This window comes from Rhinichthys klamathensis, unplaced genomic scaffold, assembly GCF_029890125.1.
Source record: "Rhinichthys klamathensis goyatoka isolate OS25496 unplaced genomic scaffold, OSU_Roscu_1.1 h1tg000223l_1, whole genome shotgun sequence".
NCBI classification, from domain to species: Eukaryota; Metazoa; Chordata; class Actinopteri; order Cypriniformes; family Leuciscidae; genus Rhinichthys; species Rhinichthys klamathensis.
Genome location: NW_026606747.1, coordinates 3,564,642 through 3,580,000, shown reverse-complemented (window position 1 = coordinate 3,580,000; position 15,359 = coordinate 3,564,642). Strand labels below are relative to the sequence as shown.

The window sequence follows — 15,359 nt, the reverse complement described above, 5'->3', positions numbered from 1 at the left end:
ACAGAGTACATGAATCAACATTCATTAATGTAGGTGTACCCAAATTAGCCCCAAGGTTAGGTTTCATCGGTAGTGCCTTTGCCAGATGTTATTAGGCCTAAAACTAGAGAAAAGGGTAAAACATTACAACAATAATACAACTAGAACTTGTAAACAACTCTGTAAAATACAATTAAAGATATACAAACAGACGATATATATATATACACAATAAAAAAAGAAAGATATATCAAAAAATAATCAAAAAAAGATTTGGTATGAGTTAAATAATACTAATTAAAATGTATATTACTGTACTATTTACTAATTACTAACTGTAATTCAGCCAGATGGCAAGTGTTTATTTCCTTGGCAGAACGTACTCAGAATCGCTGCATGCCAGGGAGTACGGCTCCCTAACGACAAACGCTTTCTATTAAAACTAGTGCCTGCTCATTCTGTTAGAAGCCAGGGTTCGGCGACTGTACAAGTGTACGCACGTAGTCTGAGACTTCATCAGCCAGGCTCGTTGGTCTAGGGGTATGATTCTCGCTTAGGGTGCGAGAGGTCCCGGGTTCAAATCCCGGATGAGCCCTCTCACCTTTAGTATGAGTTCAAGGGTTCTCTGACTCTTTTTGCTGTTGCTGCTTTTCTCTATCAACCACTTCATATCTGGCCATTTTACTGCAAGCCACATAGTACTTGACGTCACGTTCTGCAGCATCAGAGGCTGATGCATCGGCCAAATTGAAGTTTTTGCAGGCCTGTAGATGCCGTAGTGGGATTCAAACCATTTTATATCGCTCCTAATTGAATTACCGTGGCTCTTTTGCAGAAACGCTAAGCACAGGTATACTTGTTGCTCTGTGGAGTTTCTTTGAACAAATTATCATTGACTTTTTGCAGCATTTTGTGCCTCTCTGCTTTCGTACACAAAGCCTTCGTTGTAGGTCTGGTGCAACAGCAAAAAGCGGCCTTTTCCCATTAAGCCACTGGGCCTCTTGCGCAGGTTGCTTTGTGTAATTTCAGCCTTATAGGGCACATGCACGGGCAGGACAGAACAGAGTGACGCACACAAAAACCCAGCACAGCTATCAGAAGTTTGTCTGTTCTATGCTAATTCAGATCTTGCGGTCATCATGGCTACAGGCTTGCTTTGAACAAACCATCCTTGAATTTGTCGAACGGCCACCTTAAATGTAGCCCATTAAAGACGACCCAGGTGGGACTTGAACCCACAATCTCCAGCTCCGGAGGCTGATGCCTTATCCATTAGGCCACTGGGCCTTGTCTGCTAAGCTTTGCCTTTGATCTGTAATATGACTTCAAGTGGTTTCTGCTGCTCAAACAACTACACTTTGGTATCTCGACGCCAGGTCGGGTTCCGTTTGTGGCGCCCCCCCGAAAGATTTGCTTTCGACGAGGCTCGTTGGTCTAGGGGTATGATTCTCGCTTTGGGTGCGAGAGGTCCCGGGTTCAAATCCCGGACGAGCCCAGCAGCTTCGGAACAAGCAGCCAGCTGGCTCCATCCTTTTGCAGCACTGAGCCAAACTCAAAACTGTCGTGGTTTTGAAATCCTTACTGCTGCTTGAGTTCTCATCTGTACTACAACAGAGCCAAGATTCAGCCAGATGACAAGCGGTTATTTCCTTGCACAGAACGTACTCTGAATCGCTGCCTGCCAGGGAGTGCGGCTTCCTAACGACAAACGCTTTCTATTAAAACTAGTGCCCGCCCATTCTGTTAGAGGCCAGCGTTCGGCGACTGTACAAGTGTACGCAAGTAGCCCGATGTCTTTAGCAGCCAGGCTCGTTGGTCTAGGGGTATGATTCTTGCTTTGGGTGCGAGAGGTCCCGGGTTTAAATCCCGGACGAGCCCAGCAGTCTCAGCGGGAGCAGCCTGTTGGCTCCGTCCTTTGGAGCGCTGAGCCAAACTCAAAACTGCTGTGCTTTTGAAATCCTTAAGGCTGTTTGTCTTCATCGGTACTACAATTTAGCCAATAGTCAGCCAGATGACAAGTGTTTATTTCCTTCACAGAACATACTCACAATCGCTGCCTGCCAGGGAGTACGGCTCCCTAACGACAAACGTTTTGCATTAAAACTAGTGCCTGCCCATTCTGTTAAAGGCCAGCGTTCAGTGACTGTACAAGTGTATGCAAGTAGCCCAAATTTTCATTAATCAGGCTCGTTGGTCTAGGGGTATGATTCTCGCTTCGGATGCGAGAGGTCCCGGGTTCAAATCCCGGACGAGCCCAGCAGTTTCAGAGTGATTCAGCCAGTTGGCTCATTCCTTTGCAGCACTGAGCCGAACTCAAAACTGTTGTGGTCTGCTCAAATCCTTGCTGCTGCTCGTGGTCATCTGTCCTATAACTTAGCCCAGATTTGATTTATTTATTTATTTAGAAAAGGGACAGAGTACATGAATCAACATTCATTAATGTAGGTGTACCCAAATTAGCCCCAAGGTTAGGTTTCATCGGTAGTGCCTTTGCCAGATGTTATTAGGCCTAAAACTAGAGAAAAGGGTAAAACATTACAACAATAATACAACCAGAACTTGTAAACAACTCTGTAAAATACAATTAAAGATATACAAACAGACGATATATATATACACAATGAAAAAAGAAAGATATATCAAAAAATAATCAAAAAAAGATTTGGTATGAGTTAAATAATACTAATTAAAATGTATATTACTGTACTATTTACTAATTACTAACTGTAATTCAGCCAGATGGCAAGTGTTTATTTCCTTGGCAGAACGTACTCAGAATCGCTGCATGCCAGGGAGTACGGCTCCCTAACGACAAACGCTTTCTATTAAAACTAGTGCCTGCTCATTCTGTTAGAAGCCAGGGTTCGGCGACTGTACAAGTGTACGCACGTAGTCTGAGACTTCATCAGCCAGGCTCGTTGGTCTAGGGGTATGATTCTCGCTTAGGGTGCGAGAGGTCCCGGGTTCAAATCCCGGACGAGCCCTCTCACCTTTAGTATGAGTTCAAGGGTTCTCTGACTCTTTTTGCTGTTGCTGCTTTTCTCTATCAACCACTTCATATCTGGCCATTTTACTGCAAGCCACATAGTACTTGACGTCACGTTCTGCAGCATCAGAGGCTGATGCATCGGCCAAATTGAAGTTTTTGCAGGCCTGTAGATGCCGTAGTGGGATTCAAACCATTTTATATCGCTCCTAATTGAATTACCGTGGCTCTTTTGCAGAAACGCTAAGCACAGGTATACTTGTTGCTCTGTGGAGTTTCTTTGAACAAATTATCATTGACTTTTTGCAGCATTTTGTGCCTCTCTGCTTTCGTACGCAAAGCCTTCGTTGTAGGTCTGGTGCAACAGCAAAAAGCGGCCTTTTCCCATTAAGCCACTGGGCCTCTTGCGCAGGTTGCTTTGTGTAATTTCAGCCTGATAGGGCACATGCACGGGCAGGACAGAACAGAGTGACGCACACAAAAACCCAGCACAGCTATCAGAAGTTTGTCTGTTCTATGCTAATTCAGATCTTGCGGTCATCATGGCTACAGGTTTGCTTTGAACAAACCATCCTTGAATTTGTCGAACGGCCACCTTAAATGTAGCCCATTAATGATGCCCCAGGTGGGACTTGAACCCACAATCTCCAGCTCCGGAGGCTGATGCCTTATCCATTAGGCAACTGGGCCTTGTCTGCTAAGCTTTGCCTTTGATCTGTAATATGACTTAAAGTGGTTTCTGCTGCTCAAACAACTACACTTTGGTATCTCGACGCCAGGTCGGGTTCCGTTTGTGGCGCCCCCCCGAAAGATTTGCTTTCGGCGAGGCTCGTTGGTCTAGGGGTATGATTCTCGCTTTGGGTGCGAGAGGTCCCGGGTTCAAATCCCGGACGAGCCCAGCAACTTCGGAACAAGCAGCCAGCTGGCTCCATCCTTTTGCAGCACTGAGCCAAACTCAAAACTGTCGTGGTTTTGAAATCCTTACTGCTGCTTGAGTTCTCATCTGTACTACAACAGAGCCAAGATTCAGCCAGATGACAAGCGGTAATTTCCTTGCACAGAACGTACTCTGAATCGCTGCCTGCCAGGGAGTGCGGCTTCCTAACGACAAACGCTTTCTATTAAAACTAGTGCCCGCCCATTCTGTTAGAGGCCAGCGTTCGGCGACTGTACAAGTGTACGCAAGTAGCCCGATGCCTTTAGCAGCCAGGCTCGTTGGTCTAGGGGTATGATTCTCGCTTTGGGTGCGAGAGGTCCCGGGTTTAAATCCCGGACGAGCCCAGCAGTCTCAGCAGGAGCAACCTGTTGGCTCCGTCCTTTGGAGCGCTGAGCCAAACTCAAAACTGCTGTGCTTTTGAAATCCTTAAGGCTGTTTGTCTTCATCGGTACTACAATTTAGCCAATAGTCAGCCAGATGACAAGTGTTTATTTCCTTCACAGAACATACTCACAATCGCTGCCTGCCAGGGAGTACGGCTCCCTAACGACAAACGTTTTGCATTAAAACTAGTGCCTGCCCATTCTGTTAAAGGCCAGCGTTCAGTGACTGTACAAGTGTATGCAAGTAGCCCAAATTTTCATTAATCAGGCTCGTTGGTCTAGGGGTATGATTCTCGCTTTGGGTGCAAGAGGTCCCGGGTTCAAATCCCGGACGAGCCCAGCAGTTTCAGAGCGATTCAGCCAGTTGGCTCATTCCTTTGCAGCACTGAGCCGAACTCAAAACTGTTGTGGTCTGCTCAAATCCTTGCTGCTGCTCGTGGTCATCTGTCCTATAACTTAGCCCAGATTTGATTTATTTATTTATTTAGAAAAGGGACAGAGTACATGAATCAACATTCATTAATGTAGGTGTACCCAAATTAGCCCCAAGGTTAGGTTTCATCGGTAGTGCCTTTGCCAGATGTTATTAGGCCTAAAACTAGAGAAAAGGGTAAAACATTACAACAATAATACAACCAGAACTTGTAAACAACTCTGTAAAATACAATTAAAGATATACAAACAGACGATATATATATACACAATAAAAAAAGAAAGATATATCAAAAAATAATCAAAAAAAGATTTGGTATGAGTTAAATAATACTAATTAAAATGTATATTATTGTACTATTTACTAATTACTAACTGTAATTCAGCCAGATGGCAAGTGTTTATTTCCTTGGCAGAACGTACTCAGAATCGCTGCATGCCAGGGAGTACGGCTCCCTAACGACAAACGCTTTCTATTAAAACTAGTGCCTGCTCATTCTGTTAGAAGCCAGGGTTCGGCGACTGTACAAGTGTACGCACGTAGTCTGAGACTTCATCAGCCAGGCTCGTTGGTCTAGGGGTATGATTCTCGCTTAGGGTGCGAGAGGTCCCGGGTTCAAATCCCGGACGAGCCCTCTCACCTTTAGTATGAGTTCAAGGGTTCTCTGACTCTTTTTGCTGTTGCTGCTTTTCTCTATCAACCACTTCATATCTGGCCATTTTACTGCAAGCCACATAGTACTTGACGTCACGTTCTGCAGCATCAGAGGCTGATGCATCGGCCAAATTGAAGTTTTTGCAGGCCTGTAGATGCCGTAGTGGGATTCAAACCATTTTATATCGCTCCTAATTGAATTACCGTGGCTCTTTTGCAGAAACGCTAAGCACAGGTATACTTGTTGCTCTGTGGAGTTTCTTTGAACAAATTATCATTGACTTTTTGCAGCATTTTGTGCCTCTCTGCTTTCGTACGCAAAGCCTTCGTTGTAGGTCTGGTGCAACAGCAAAAAGCGGCCTTTTCCCATTAAGCCACTGGGCCTCTTGCGCAGGGTGCTTTGTGTAATTTCAGCCTGATAGGGCACATGCACGGGCAGGACAGAACAGAGTGACGCACACAAAAACCCAGCACAGCTATCAGAAGTTTGTCTGTTCTATGCTAATTCAGATCTTGCGGTCACAGGCTTGCTTTGAACAAACCATCCTTGAATTTGTCGAACGGCCACCTTAAATGTAGCCCATTAAAGACGACCCAGTAATTCAGATCTTGCGGTCATCATGGCTACAGGCTTGCTTTGAACAAACCATCCTTGAATTTGTCGAACGGCCACCTTAAATGTAGCCCATTAATCATATCTGGCCATTTTACTGCAAGCCACATAGTACTTGACGTCACGTTCTGCAGCATCAGAGGCTGATGCATCGGCCAAATTGAAGTTTTTGCAGGCCTGTAGATGCCGTAGTGGGATTCAAACCATTTTATATCGCTCCTAATTGAATTACCGTGGCTCTTTTGCAGAAACGCTAAGCACAGGTATACTTGTTGCTCTGTGGAGTTTCTTTGAACAAATTATCATTGACTTTTTGCAGCATTTTGTGCCTCTCTGCTTTCGTACACAAAGCCTTCGTTGTAGGTCTGGTGCAACAGCAAAAAGCGGCCTTTTCCCATTAAGCCACTGGGCCTCTTGCGCAGGTTGCTTTGTGTAATTTCAGCCTGATAGGGCACATGCACGGGCAGGACAGAACAGAGTGACGCACACAAAAACCCAGCACAGCTATCAGAAGTTTGTCTGTTCTATGCTAATTCAGATCTTGCGGTCATCATGGCTACAGGCTTGCTTTGAACAAACCATCCTTGAATTTGTCGAACAGCCACCTTAAATGTAGCCCATTAATGACGACCCAGGTGGGACTTGAACCCACAATCTCCAGCTCCGGAGGCTGATGCCTTATCCATTAGGCCACTGGGCCTTGTCTGCTAAGCTTTGCCTTTGATCTGTAATATGACTTCAAGTGGTTTCTGCTGCTCAAACAACTACACTTTGGTATCTCGACGCCAGGTCGGGTTCCGTTTGTGGCGCCCCCCCGAAAGATTTGCTTTTGACGAGGCTCGTTGGTCTAGGGGTATGATTCTCGCTTTGGGTGCGAGAGGTCCCGGGTTCAAATCCCGGACGAGCCCAGCAACTTCGGAACAAGCAGCCAGCTGGCTCCATCCTTTTGCAGCACTGAGCCAAACTCAAAACTGTCGTGGTTTTGAAATCCTTACTGCTGCTTGAGTTCTCATCTGTACTACAACAGAGCCAAGATTCAGCCAGATGACAAGCGGTAATTTCCTTGCACAGAACGTACTCTGAATCGCTGCCTGCCAGGGAGTGCGGCTTCCTAACGACAAACGCTTTCTATTAAAACTAGTGCCCGCCCATTCTGTTAGAGGCCAGCGTTCGGCGACTGTACAAGTGTACGCAAGTAGCCCGATGCCTTTAGCAGCCAGGCTCGTTGGTCTAGGGGTATGATTCTCGCTTTGGGTGCGAGAGGTCCCGGGTTTAAATCCCGGACGAACCCAGCATTCTCAGCAGGAGCAACCTGTTGGCTCCGTCCTTTGGAGCGCTGAGCCAAACTCAAAACTGCTGTGCTTTTGAAATCCTTAAGGCTGTTTGTCTTCATCGGTACTACAATTTAGCCAATAGTCAGCCAGATGACAAGTGTTTATTTCCTTCACAGAACATACTCACAATCACTGCCTGCCAGGGAGTACGGCTCCCTAACGACAAACGTTTTGCATTAAAACTAGTGCCTGCCCATTCTGTTAAAGGCCAGCGTTCAGTGACTGTACAAGTGTATGCAAGTAGCCCAAATTTTCATTAATCAGGCTCGTTGGTCTAGGGGTATGATTCTCGCTTCGGGTGCGAGAGGTCCCGGGTTCAAATCCCGGACGAGCCCAGCAGTTTCAGAGCGATTCAGCCAGTTGGCTCATTCCTTTGCAGCACTGAGCCGAACTCAAAACTGTTGTGGTCTGCTCAAATCCTTGCTGCTGCTCGTGGTCATCTGTCCTATAACTTAGCCCAGATTTGATTTATTTATTTATTTAGAAAAGGGACAGAGTACATGAATCAACATTCATTAATGTAGGTGTACCCAAATTAGCCCCAAGGTTAGGTTTCATCGGTAGTGCCTTTGCCAGATGTTATTAGGCCTAAAACTAGAGAAAAGGGTAAAACATTACAACAATAATACAACCAGAACTTGTAAACAACTCTGTAAAATACAATTAAAGATATACAAACAGACGATATATATATACACAATAAAAAAAGAAAGATATATCAAAAAATAATCAAAAAAAGATTTGGTATGAGTTAAATAATACTAATTAAAATGTATATTATTGTACTATTTACTAATTACTAACTGTAATTCAGCCAGATGGCAAGTGTTTATTTCCTTGGCAGAACGTACTCAGAATCGCTGCATGCCAGGGAGTACGGCGCACACAAAAACCCAGCACAGCTATCAGAAGTTTGTCTGTTCTATGCTAATTCAGATCTTGCGGTCACAGGCTTGCTTTGAACAAACCATCCTTGAATTTGTCGAACGGCCACCTTAAATGTAGCCCATTAAAGACGACCCAGGTGGGACTTGAACCCACAATCTCCAGCTCCGGAGGCTGATGCCTTATCCATTAGGCCACTGGGCCTTGTCTGCTAAGCTTTGCCTTTGATCTGTAATATGACTTCAAGTGGTTTCTGCTGCTCAAACAACTACACTTTGGTATCTCGACGCCAGGTCGGGTTCCGTTTGTGGCGCCCCCCCGAAAGATTTGCTTTCGACGAGGCTCGTTGGTCTAGGGGTATGATTCTCGCTTTGGGTGCGAGAGGTCCCGGGTTCAAATCCCGGACGAGCCCAGCAGCTTCGGAACAAGCAGCCAGTTGGCTCCATCCTTTTGCAGCACTGAGCCAAACTCAAAACTGTCGTGGTTTTGAAATCCTTACTGCTGCGTGAGTTCTCATCTGTACTACAACAGAGCCAAGATTCAGCCAGATGACAAGCGGTTATTTCCTTGCACAGAACGTACTCTGAATCGCTGCCTGCCAGGGAGTGCGGCTTCCTAACGACAAACGCTTTCTATTAAAACTAGTGCCCGCCCATTCTGTTAGAGGCCAGCGTTCGGCGACTGTACAAGTGTACGCAAGTAGCCCGATGCGTTTAGCAGCCAGGCTCGTTGGTCTAGGGGTATGATTCTCGCTTTGGGTGCGAGAGGTCCCGGGTTTAAATCCCGGACGAGCCCAGCAGTCTCAGCAGGAGCAGCCTGTTGGCTCCGTCCTTTGGAGCGCTGATATATCAAAGATATATCAAAAAATAATCAAAAAAAGATTTGGTATGAGTTAAATAATACTAATTAAAATGTATATTATTGTACTATTTACTAATTACTAACTGTAATTAGTAAAGCCACTGGGCCTCTTGCGCAGGGTGCTTTGTGTAATTTCAGCCTGATAGGGCACATGCACGGGCAGGACAGAACAGAGTGACGCACACAAAAACCCAGCACAGCTATCAGAAGTTTGTCTGTTCTATGCTAATTCAGATCTTGCGGTCACAGGCTTGCTTTGAACAAACCATCCTTGAATTTGTCGAACGGCCACCTTAAATGTAGCCCATTAAAGACGACCCAGGTGGGACTTGAACCCACAATCTCCAGCTCCAGAGGCTGATGCCTTATCCATTAGGCCACTGGGCCTTGTCTGCTAAGCTTTGCCTTTGATCTGTAATATGACTTCAAGTGGTTTCTGCTGCTCAAACAACTACACTTTGGTATCTCGACGCCAGGTCGGGTTCCGTTTGTGGCGCCCCCCCGAAAGATTTGCTTTCGACGAGGCTCGTTGGTCTAGGGGTATGATTCTCGCTTTGGGTGCGAGAGGTCCCGGGTTCAAATCCCGGACGAGCCCAGCAGCTTCGGAACAAGCAGCCAGTTGGCTCCATCCTTTTGCAGCACTGAGCCAAACTCAAAACTGTCGTGGTTTTGAAATCCTTACTGCTGCTTGAGTTCTCATCTGTACTACAACAGAGCCAAGATTCAGCCAGATGACAAGCGGTTATTTCCTTGCACAGAACGTACTCTGAATCGCTGCCTGCCAGGGAGTGCGGCTTCCTAACGACAAACGCTTTCTATTAAAACTAGTGCCCGCCCATTCTGTTAGAGGCCAGCGTTCGGCGACTGTACAAGTGTACGCAAGTAGCCCGATGCCTTTAGCAGCCAGGCTCGTTGGTCTAGGGGTATGATTCTCGCTTTGGGTGCGAGAGGTCCCGGGTTTAAATCCCGGACGAGCCCAGCAGTCTCAGCAGGAGCAGCCTGTTGGCTCCGTCCTTTGGAGCGCTGAGCCAAACTCAAAACTGCTGTGCTTTTGAAATCCTTAAGGCTGTTTGTCTTCATCGGTACTACAATTTAGCCAAAAGTCAGCCAGATGACAAGTGTTTATTTCCTTCACAGAACATACTCACAATCGCTGCCTGCCAGGGAGTACGGCTCCCTAACGACAAACGTTTTGCATTAAAACTAGTGCCTGCCCATTCTGTTAAAGGCCAGCGTTCAGTGACTGTACAAGTGTATGCAAGTAGCCCAAATCTTCATTAATCAGGCTCGTTGGTCTAGGGGTATGATTCTCGCTTCGGGTGCGAGAGGTCCCGGGTTCAAATCCCGGACGAGCCCAGCAGTTTCAGAGCGATTCAGCCAGTTGGCTCATTCCTTTGCAGCACTGAGCCGAACTCAAAACTGTTGTGGTCTGCTCAAATCCTTGCTGCTGCTCGTGTTCATCTGTCCTATAACTTAGCCCAGATTTGATTTATTTATTTATTTAGAAAAGGGACAGAGTACATGAATCAACATTCATTAATGTAGGTGTACCCAAATTAGCCCCAAGGTTAGGTTTCATCGGTAGTGCCTTTGCCAGATGTTATTAGGCCTAAAACTAGAGAAAAGGGTAAAACATTACAACAATAATACAACCAGAACTTGTAAACAACTCTGTAAAATACAATTAAAGATATACAAACAGACGATATATATATACACAATAAAAAAAGAAAGATATATAAAAAAATAATCAAAAAAAGATTTGGTATGAGTTAAATAATACTAATTAAAATGTATATTACTGCACTATTTACTAATTACTAACTGTAATTCAGCCAGATAGCAAGTGTTTATTTCCTTGGCAGAACGTACTCAGAATCGCTGCATGCCAGGGAGTACGGCTCCCTAACGACAAACGCTTTCTATTAAAACTAGTGCCTGCTCATTCTGTTAGAAGCCAGGGTTCGGCGACTGTACAAGTGTACGCACGTAGTCTGAGACTTCACCCGCCAGGCTCGTTGGTCTAGGGGTATGATTCTCGCTTAGGGTGCGAGAGGTCCCGGGTTCAAATCCCGGACGAGCCCTCTCACCTTTAGTATGAGTTCAAGGGTTCTCTGACTCTTTTTGCTGTTGCTGCTTTTTTCTATCAACCACTTCATATCTGGCCATTTTACTGCAAGCCACATAGTACTTGACGTCACGTTCTGCAGCATCAGAGGCTGATGCATCGGCCAAATTGAAGTTTTTGCAGGCCTGTAGATGCCGTAGTGGGATTCAAACCATTTTATATCGCTCCTAATTGAATTACCGTGGCTCTTTTGCAGAAACGCTAAGCACAGGTATACTTGTTGCTCTGTGGAGTTTCTTTGAACAAATTATCATTGACTTTTGCAGCATTTTGTGCCTCTCTGCTTTCGTACGCAAAGCCTTCGTTGTTGGTCTGGTGCAACAGCAAAAAGCGGCCTTTTCCCATTAAGCCACTGGGCCTCTTGCGCAGGTTGCTTTGTGTAATTTCAGCCTGATAGGGCACATGCACGGGCAGGACAGAACAGAGTGACGCACACAAAAACCCAGCACAGCTATCAGAAGTTTGTCTGTTCTATGCTAATTCAGATCTTGCGGTCATCATGGCTACAGGCTTGCTTTGAACAAACCATCCTTGAATTTGTCGAACGGCCACCTTAAATGTAGCCCATTAATGACAACCCAGGTGGGACTTGAACCCACAATCTCCAGCTCCGGAGGCTGATGCCTTATCCATTAGGCCACTGGGCCTTGTCTGCTAAGCTTTGCCTTTGATCTGTAATATGACTTCAAGTGGTTTCTGCTGCTCAAACAACTACACTTTGGTATCTCGACGCCAGGTCGGGTTCCGTTTGTGGCGCCCCCCCGAAAGATTTGCTTTCGACGAGGCTCGTTGGTCTAGGGGTATGATTCTCGCTTTGGGTGCGAGAGGTCCCGGGTTCAAATCCCGGACGAGCCCAGCAACTTCGGAACAAGCAGCCAGCTGGCTCCATCCTTTTGCAGCACTGAGCCAAACTCAAAACTGTCGTGGTTTTGAAATCCTTACTGCTGCTTGAGTTCTCATCTGTACTACAACAGAGCCAAGATTCAGCCAGATGACAAGCGGTAATTTCCTTGCACAGAACGTACTCTGAATCGCTGCCTGCCAGGGAGTGCGGCTTCCTAACGACAAACGCTTTCTATTAAAACTAGTGCCCGCCCATTCTGTTAGAGGCCAGCGTTCGGCGACTGTACAAGTGTACGCAAGTAGCCCGATGCCTTTAGCAGCCAGGCTCGTTGGTCTAGGGGTATGATTCTCGCTTTGGGTGCGAGAGGTCCCGGGTTTAAATCCCGGACGAGCCCAGCAGTCTCAGCAGGAGCACCCTGTTGGCTCCGTCCTTTGGAGCGCTGAGCCAAACTCAAAACTGCTGTGCTTTTGAAATCCTTAAGGCTGTTTGTCTTCATCGGTACTACAATTTAGCCAAAAGTCAGCCAGATGACAAGTGTTTATTTCCTTCACAGAACATACTCACAATCGCTGCCTGCCAGGGAGTACGGCTCCCTAACGACAAACGTTTTGCATTAAAACTAGTGCCTGCCCATTCTGTTAAAGGCCAGCGTTCAGTGACTGTACAAGTGTATGCAAGTAGCCCAAATTTTCATTAATCAGGCTCGTTGGTCTAGGGGTATGATTCTCGCTTCGGGTGCGAGAGGTCCTGGGTTCAAATCCCGGACGAGCCCAGCAGTTTCAGAGCGATTCAGCCAGTTGGCTCATTCCTTTGCAGCACTGAGCCGAACTCAAAACTGTTGTGGTCTGCTCAAATCCTTGCTGCTGCTCGTGGTCATCTGTCCTATAACTTAGCCCAGATTTGATTTATTTATTTATTTAGAAAAGGGACAGAGTACATGAATCAACATTCATTAATGTAGGTGTACCCAAATTAGCCCCAAGGTTAGGTTTCATCGGTAGTGCCTTTGCCAGATGTTATTAGGCCTAAAACTAGAGAAAAGGGTAAAACATTACAACAATAATACAACCAGAACTTGTAAACAACTCTGTAAAATACAATTAAAGATATACAAACAGACGATATATATATACACAATAAAAAAAGAAAGATATATCAAAAAATAATCAAAAAAAGATTTGGTATGAGTTAAATAATACTAATTAAAATGTATATTACTGTACTATTTACTAATTACTAACTGTAATTCAGCCAGATGGCAAGTGTTTATTTCCTTGGCAGAACGTACTCAGAATCGCTGCATGCCAGGGAGTACGGCTCCCTAACGACAAACGCTTTCTATTAAAACTAGTGCCTGCTCATTCTGTTAGAAGCCAGGGTTCGGCGACTGTACAAGTGTACGCACGTAGTCTGAGACACATCAGCCAGGCTCGTTGGTCTAGGGGTATGATTCTCGCTTAGGGTGCGAGAGGTCCCGGGTTCAAATCCCGGACGAGCTCTCTCACCTTTAGTATGAGTTCAAGGGTTCTCTGACTCTTTTTGCTGTTGCTGCTTTTCTCTATCAACCACTTCATATCTGGCCATTTTACTGCAAGCCACATAGTACTTGACGTCACGTTCTGCAGCATCAGAGGCTGATGCATCGGCCAAATTGAAGTTTTTGCAGGCCTGTAGATGCCGTAGTGGGATTCAAACCATTTTATATCGCTCCTAATTGAATTACCGTGGCTCTTTTGCAGAAACGCTAAGCACAGGTATACTTGTTGCTCTGTGGAGTTTCTTTGAACAAATTATCATTGACTTTTTGCAGCATTTTGTGCCTCTCTGCTTTCGTACGCAAAGCCTTCGTTGTAGGTCTGGTGCAACAGCAAAAAGCGGCCTTTTCCCATTAAGCCACTGGGCCTCTTGCGCAGGTTGCTTTGTGTAATTTCAGCCTGATAGGGCACATGCACGGGCAGGACAGAACAGAGTGACGCACACAAAAACCCAGCACAGCTATCAGAAGTTTGTCTGTTCTATGCTAATTCAGATCTTGCGGTCATCATGGCTACAGGCTTGCTTTGAACAAACCATCCTTGAATTTGTCGAACGGCCACCTTAAATGTAGCCCATTAATGACGACCCAGGTGGGACTTGAACCCACAATCTCCAGCTCCGGAGGCTGATGCCTTATCCATTAGGCCACTGGGCCTTGTCTGCTAAGCTTTGCCTTTGATCTGTAATATGACTTCAAGTGGTTTCTGCTGCTCAAACAACTACACTTTGGTATCTCGACGCCAGGTCGGGTTCCGTTTGTGGCGCCCCCCCGAAAGATTTGCTTTCGACGAGGCTCGTTGGTCTAGGGGTATGATTCTCGCTTTGGGTGCGAGAGGTCCCGGGTTCAAATCCCGGACGAGCCCAGCAACTTCGGAACAAGCAGCCAGCTGGCTCCATCCTTTTGCAGCACTGAGCCAAACTCAAAACTGTCGTGGTTTTGAAATCCTTACTGCTGCTTGAGTTCTCATCTGTACTACAACAGAGCCAAGATTCAGCCAGATGACAAGCGGTAATTTGTCTGCTAAGCTTTGCCTTTGATCTGTAATATGACTTCAAGTGGTTTCTGCTGCTCAAACAACTACACTTTGGTATCTCGACGCCAGGTCGGGTTCCGTTTGTGGCGCCCCCCCGAAAGATTTGCTTTCGACGAGGCTCGTTGGTCTAGGGGTATGATTCTCGCTTTGGGTGCGAGAGGTCCCGGGTTCAAATCCCGGACGAGCCCAGCAACTTCGGAACAAGCAGCCAGCTGGCTCCATCCTTTTGCAGCACTGAGCCAAACTCAAAACTGTCGTGGTTTTGAAATCCTTACTGCTGCTTGAGTTCTCATCTGTACTACAACAGAGCCAAGATTCAGCCAGATGACAAGCGGTAATTTCCTTGCACAGAACGTACTCTGAATCGCTGCCTGCCAGGGAGTGCGGCTTCCTAACGACAAACGCTTTCTATTAAAACTAGTGCCCGCCCATTCTGTTAGAGGCCAGCGTTCGGCGACTGTACAAGTGTACGCAAGTAGCCCGATGCCTTTAGCAGCCAGGCTCGTTGGTCTAGGGGTATGATTCTCGCTTTGGGTGCGAGAGGTCCCGGGTTTAAATCCCGGACGAACCCAGCATTCTCAGCAGGAGCAACCTGTTGGCTCCGTCCTTTGGAGCGCTGAGCCAAACTCAAAACTGCTGTGCTTTTGAAATCCTTAAGGCTGTTTGTCTTCATCGGTACTACAATTTAGCCAATAGTCAGCCAGATGACAAGTGTTTATTTCCTTCACAGAACATACTCACAATCGCTGCCT

The 15,359-nt window shown here is 46.2% G+C and overlaps 30 non-coding genes across 30 annotated transcripts; 23 read left to right on the top strand and 7 right to left on the bottom strand.

The window, feature by feature from the left end:
• Window positions 1–1,193: 1,193 nt before the first annotated feature.
• On the bottom strand, window positions 1,194–1,266 carry trnar-ccg (transfer RNA arginine (anticodon CCG)). The gene has a single exon. It is a non-coding gene; the product is annotated as a tRNA-Arg (tRNA).
• Window positions 1,267–1,402: 136 nt separating this feature from the next.
• Window positions 1,403–1,474, top strand: trnap-ugg (transfer RNA proline (anticodon UGG)). Its single transcript has one exon. It is a non-coding gene; the product is annotated as a tRNA-Pro (tRNA).
• Window positions 1,475–1,785: 311 nt separating this feature from the next.
• On the top strand, window positions 1,786–1,857 carry trnap-ugg (transfer RNA proline (anticodon UGG)). Its single transcript has one exon. It is a non-coding gene; the product is annotated as a tRNA-Pro (tRNA).
• A 306-nt stretch (window positions 1,858–2,163) lies between these two features.
• Window positions 2,164–2,235, top strand: trnap-cgg (transfer RNA proline (anticodon CGG)). The gene has a single exon. It is a non-coding gene; the product is annotated as a tRNA-Pro (tRNA).
• Window positions 2,236–2,891: 656 nt separating this feature from the next.
• Window positions 2,892–2,963, top strand: trnap-agg (transfer RNA proline (anticodon AGG)). Its single transcript has one exon. It is a non-coding gene; the product is annotated as a tRNA-Pro (tRNA).
• Window positions 2,964–3,582: 619 nt separating this feature from the next.
• trnar-ccg (transfer RNA arginine (anticodon CCG)) lies at window positions 3,583–3,655 on the bottom strand. The gene has a single exon. It is a non-coding gene; the product is annotated as a tRNA-Arg (tRNA).
• Window positions 3,656–3,791: 136 nt separating this feature from the next.
• On the top strand, window positions 3,792–3,863 carry trnap-ugg (transfer RNA proline (anticodon UGG)). Its single transcript has one exon. It is a non-coding gene; the product is annotated as a tRNA-Pro (tRNA).
• Window positions 3,864–4,174: 311 nt separating this feature from the next.
• On the top strand, window positions 4,175–4,246 carry trnap-ugg (transfer RNA proline (anticodon UGG)). The gene has a single exon. It is a non-coding gene; the product is annotated as a tRNA-Pro (tRNA).
• Window positions 4,247–4,552: 306 nt separating this feature from the next.
• trnap-ugg (transfer RNA proline (anticodon UGG)) lies at window positions 4,553–4,624 on the top strand. Its single transcript has one exon. It is a non-coding gene; the product is annotated as a tRNA-Pro (tRNA).
• A 656-nt stretch (window positions 4,625–5,280) lies between these two features.
• Window positions 5,281–5,352, top strand: trnap-agg (transfer RNA proline (anticodon AGG)). Its single transcript has one exon. It is a non-coding gene; the product is annotated as a tRNA-Pro (tRNA).
• A 1,260-nt stretch (window positions 5,353–6,612) lies between these two features.
• Window positions 6,613–6,685, bottom strand: trnar-ccg (transfer RNA arginine (anticodon CCG)). The gene has a single exon. It is a non-coding gene; the product is annotated as a tRNA-Arg (tRNA).
• Window positions 6,686–6,821: 136 nt separating this feature from the next.
• On the top strand, window positions 6,822–6,893 carry trnap-ugg (transfer RNA proline (anticodon UGG)). The gene has a single exon. It is a non-coding gene; the product is annotated as a tRNA-Pro (tRNA).
• Window positions 6,894–7,204: 311 nt separating this feature from the next.
• Window positions 7,205–7,276, top strand: trnap-ugg (transfer RNA proline (anticodon UGG)). The gene has a single exon. It is a non-coding gene; the product is annotated as a tRNA-Pro (tRNA).
• A 306-nt stretch (window positions 7,277–7,582) lies between these two features.
• On the top strand, window positions 7,583–7,654 carry trnap-cgg (transfer RNA proline (anticodon CGG)). The gene has a single exon. It is a non-coding gene; the product is annotated as a tRNA-Pro (tRNA).
• A 681-nt stretch (window positions 7,655–8,335) lies between these two features.
• trnar-ccg (transfer RNA arginine (anticodon CCG)) lies at window positions 8,336–8,408 on the bottom strand. The gene has a single exon. It is a non-coding gene; the product is annotated as a tRNA-Arg (tRNA).
• A 136-nt stretch (window positions 8,409–8,544) lies between these two features.
• On the top strand, window positions 8,545–8,616 carry trnap-ugg (transfer RNA proline (anticodon UGG)). The gene has a single exon. It is a non-coding gene; the product is annotated as a tRNA-Pro (tRNA).
• A 311-nt stretch (window positions 8,617–8,927) lies between these two features.
• On the top strand, window positions 8,928–8,999 carry trnap-ugg (transfer RNA proline (anticodon UGG)). Its single transcript has one exon. It is a non-coding gene; the product is annotated as a tRNA-Pro (tRNA).
• A 380-nt stretch (window positions 9,000–9,379) lies between these two features.
• On the bottom strand, window positions 9,380–9,452 carry trnaq-cug (transfer RNA glutamine (anticodon CUG)). Its single transcript has one exon. It is a non-coding gene; the product is annotated as a tRNA-Gln (tRNA).
• A 136-nt stretch (window positions 9,453–9,588) lies between these two features.
• trnap-ugg (transfer RNA proline (anticodon UGG)) lies at window positions 9,589–9,660 on the top strand. Its single transcript has one exon. It is a non-coding gene; the product is annotated as a tRNA-Pro (tRNA).
• Window positions 9,661–9,971: 311 nt separating this feature from the next.
• trnap-ugg (transfer RNA proline (anticodon UGG)) lies at window positions 9,972–10,043 on the top strand. The gene has a single exon. It is a non-coding gene; the product is annotated as a tRNA-Pro (tRNA).
• Window positions 10,044–10,349: 306 nt separating this feature from the next.
• Window positions 10,350–10,421, top strand: trnap-cgg (transfer RNA proline (anticodon CGG)). Its single transcript has one exon. It is a non-coding gene; the product is annotated as a tRNA-Pro (tRNA).
• A 656-nt stretch (window positions 10,422–11,077) lies between these two features.
• On the top strand, window positions 11,078–11,149 carry trnap-agg (transfer RNA proline (anticodon AGG)). Its single transcript has one exon. It is a non-coding gene; the product is annotated as a tRNA-Pro (tRNA).
• Window positions 11,150–11,767: 618 nt separating this feature from the next.
• Window positions 11,768–11,840, bottom strand: trnar-ccg (transfer RNA arginine (anticodon CCG)). The gene has a single exon. It is a non-coding gene; the product is annotated as a tRNA-Arg (tRNA).
• A 136-nt stretch (window positions 11,841–11,976) lies between these two features.
• On the top strand, window positions 11,977–12,048 carry trnap-ugg (transfer RNA proline (anticodon UGG)). Its single transcript has one exon. It is a non-coding gene; the product is annotated as a tRNA-Pro (tRNA).
• A 311-nt stretch (window positions 12,049–12,359) lies between these two features.
• On the top strand, window positions 12,360–12,431 carry trnap-ugg (transfer RNA proline (anticodon UGG)). Its single transcript has one exon. It is a non-coding gene; the product is annotated as a tRNA-Pro (tRNA).
• A 306-nt stretch (window positions 12,432–12,737) lies between these two features.
• On the top strand, window positions 12,738–12,809 carry trnap-cgg (transfer RNA proline (anticodon CGG)). The gene has a single exon. It is a non-coding gene; the product is annotated as a tRNA-Pro (tRNA).
• A 1,346-nt stretch (window positions 12,810–14,155) lies between these two features.
• On the bottom strand, window positions 14,156–14,228 carry trnar-ccg (transfer RNA arginine (anticodon CCG)). The gene has a single exon. It is a non-coding gene; the product is annotated as a tRNA-Arg (tRNA).
• Window positions 14,229–14,364: 136 nt separating this feature from the next.
• Window positions 14,365–14,436, top strand: trnap-ugg (transfer RNA proline (anticodon UGG)). Its single transcript has one exon. It is a non-coding gene; the product is annotated as a tRNA-Pro (tRNA).
• Window positions 14,437–14,723: 287 nt separating this feature from the next.
• Window positions 14,724–14,795, top strand: trnap-ugg (transfer RNA proline (anticodon UGG)). Its single transcript has one exon. It is a non-coding gene; the product is annotated as a tRNA-Pro (tRNA).
• Window positions 14,796–15,106: 311 nt separating this feature from the next.
• On the top strand, window positions 15,107–15,178 carry trnap-ugg (transfer RNA proline (anticodon UGG)). Its single transcript has one exon. It is a non-coding gene; the product is annotated as a tRNA-Pro (tRNA).
• Window positions 15,179–15,359: the final 181 nt, after the last annotated feature.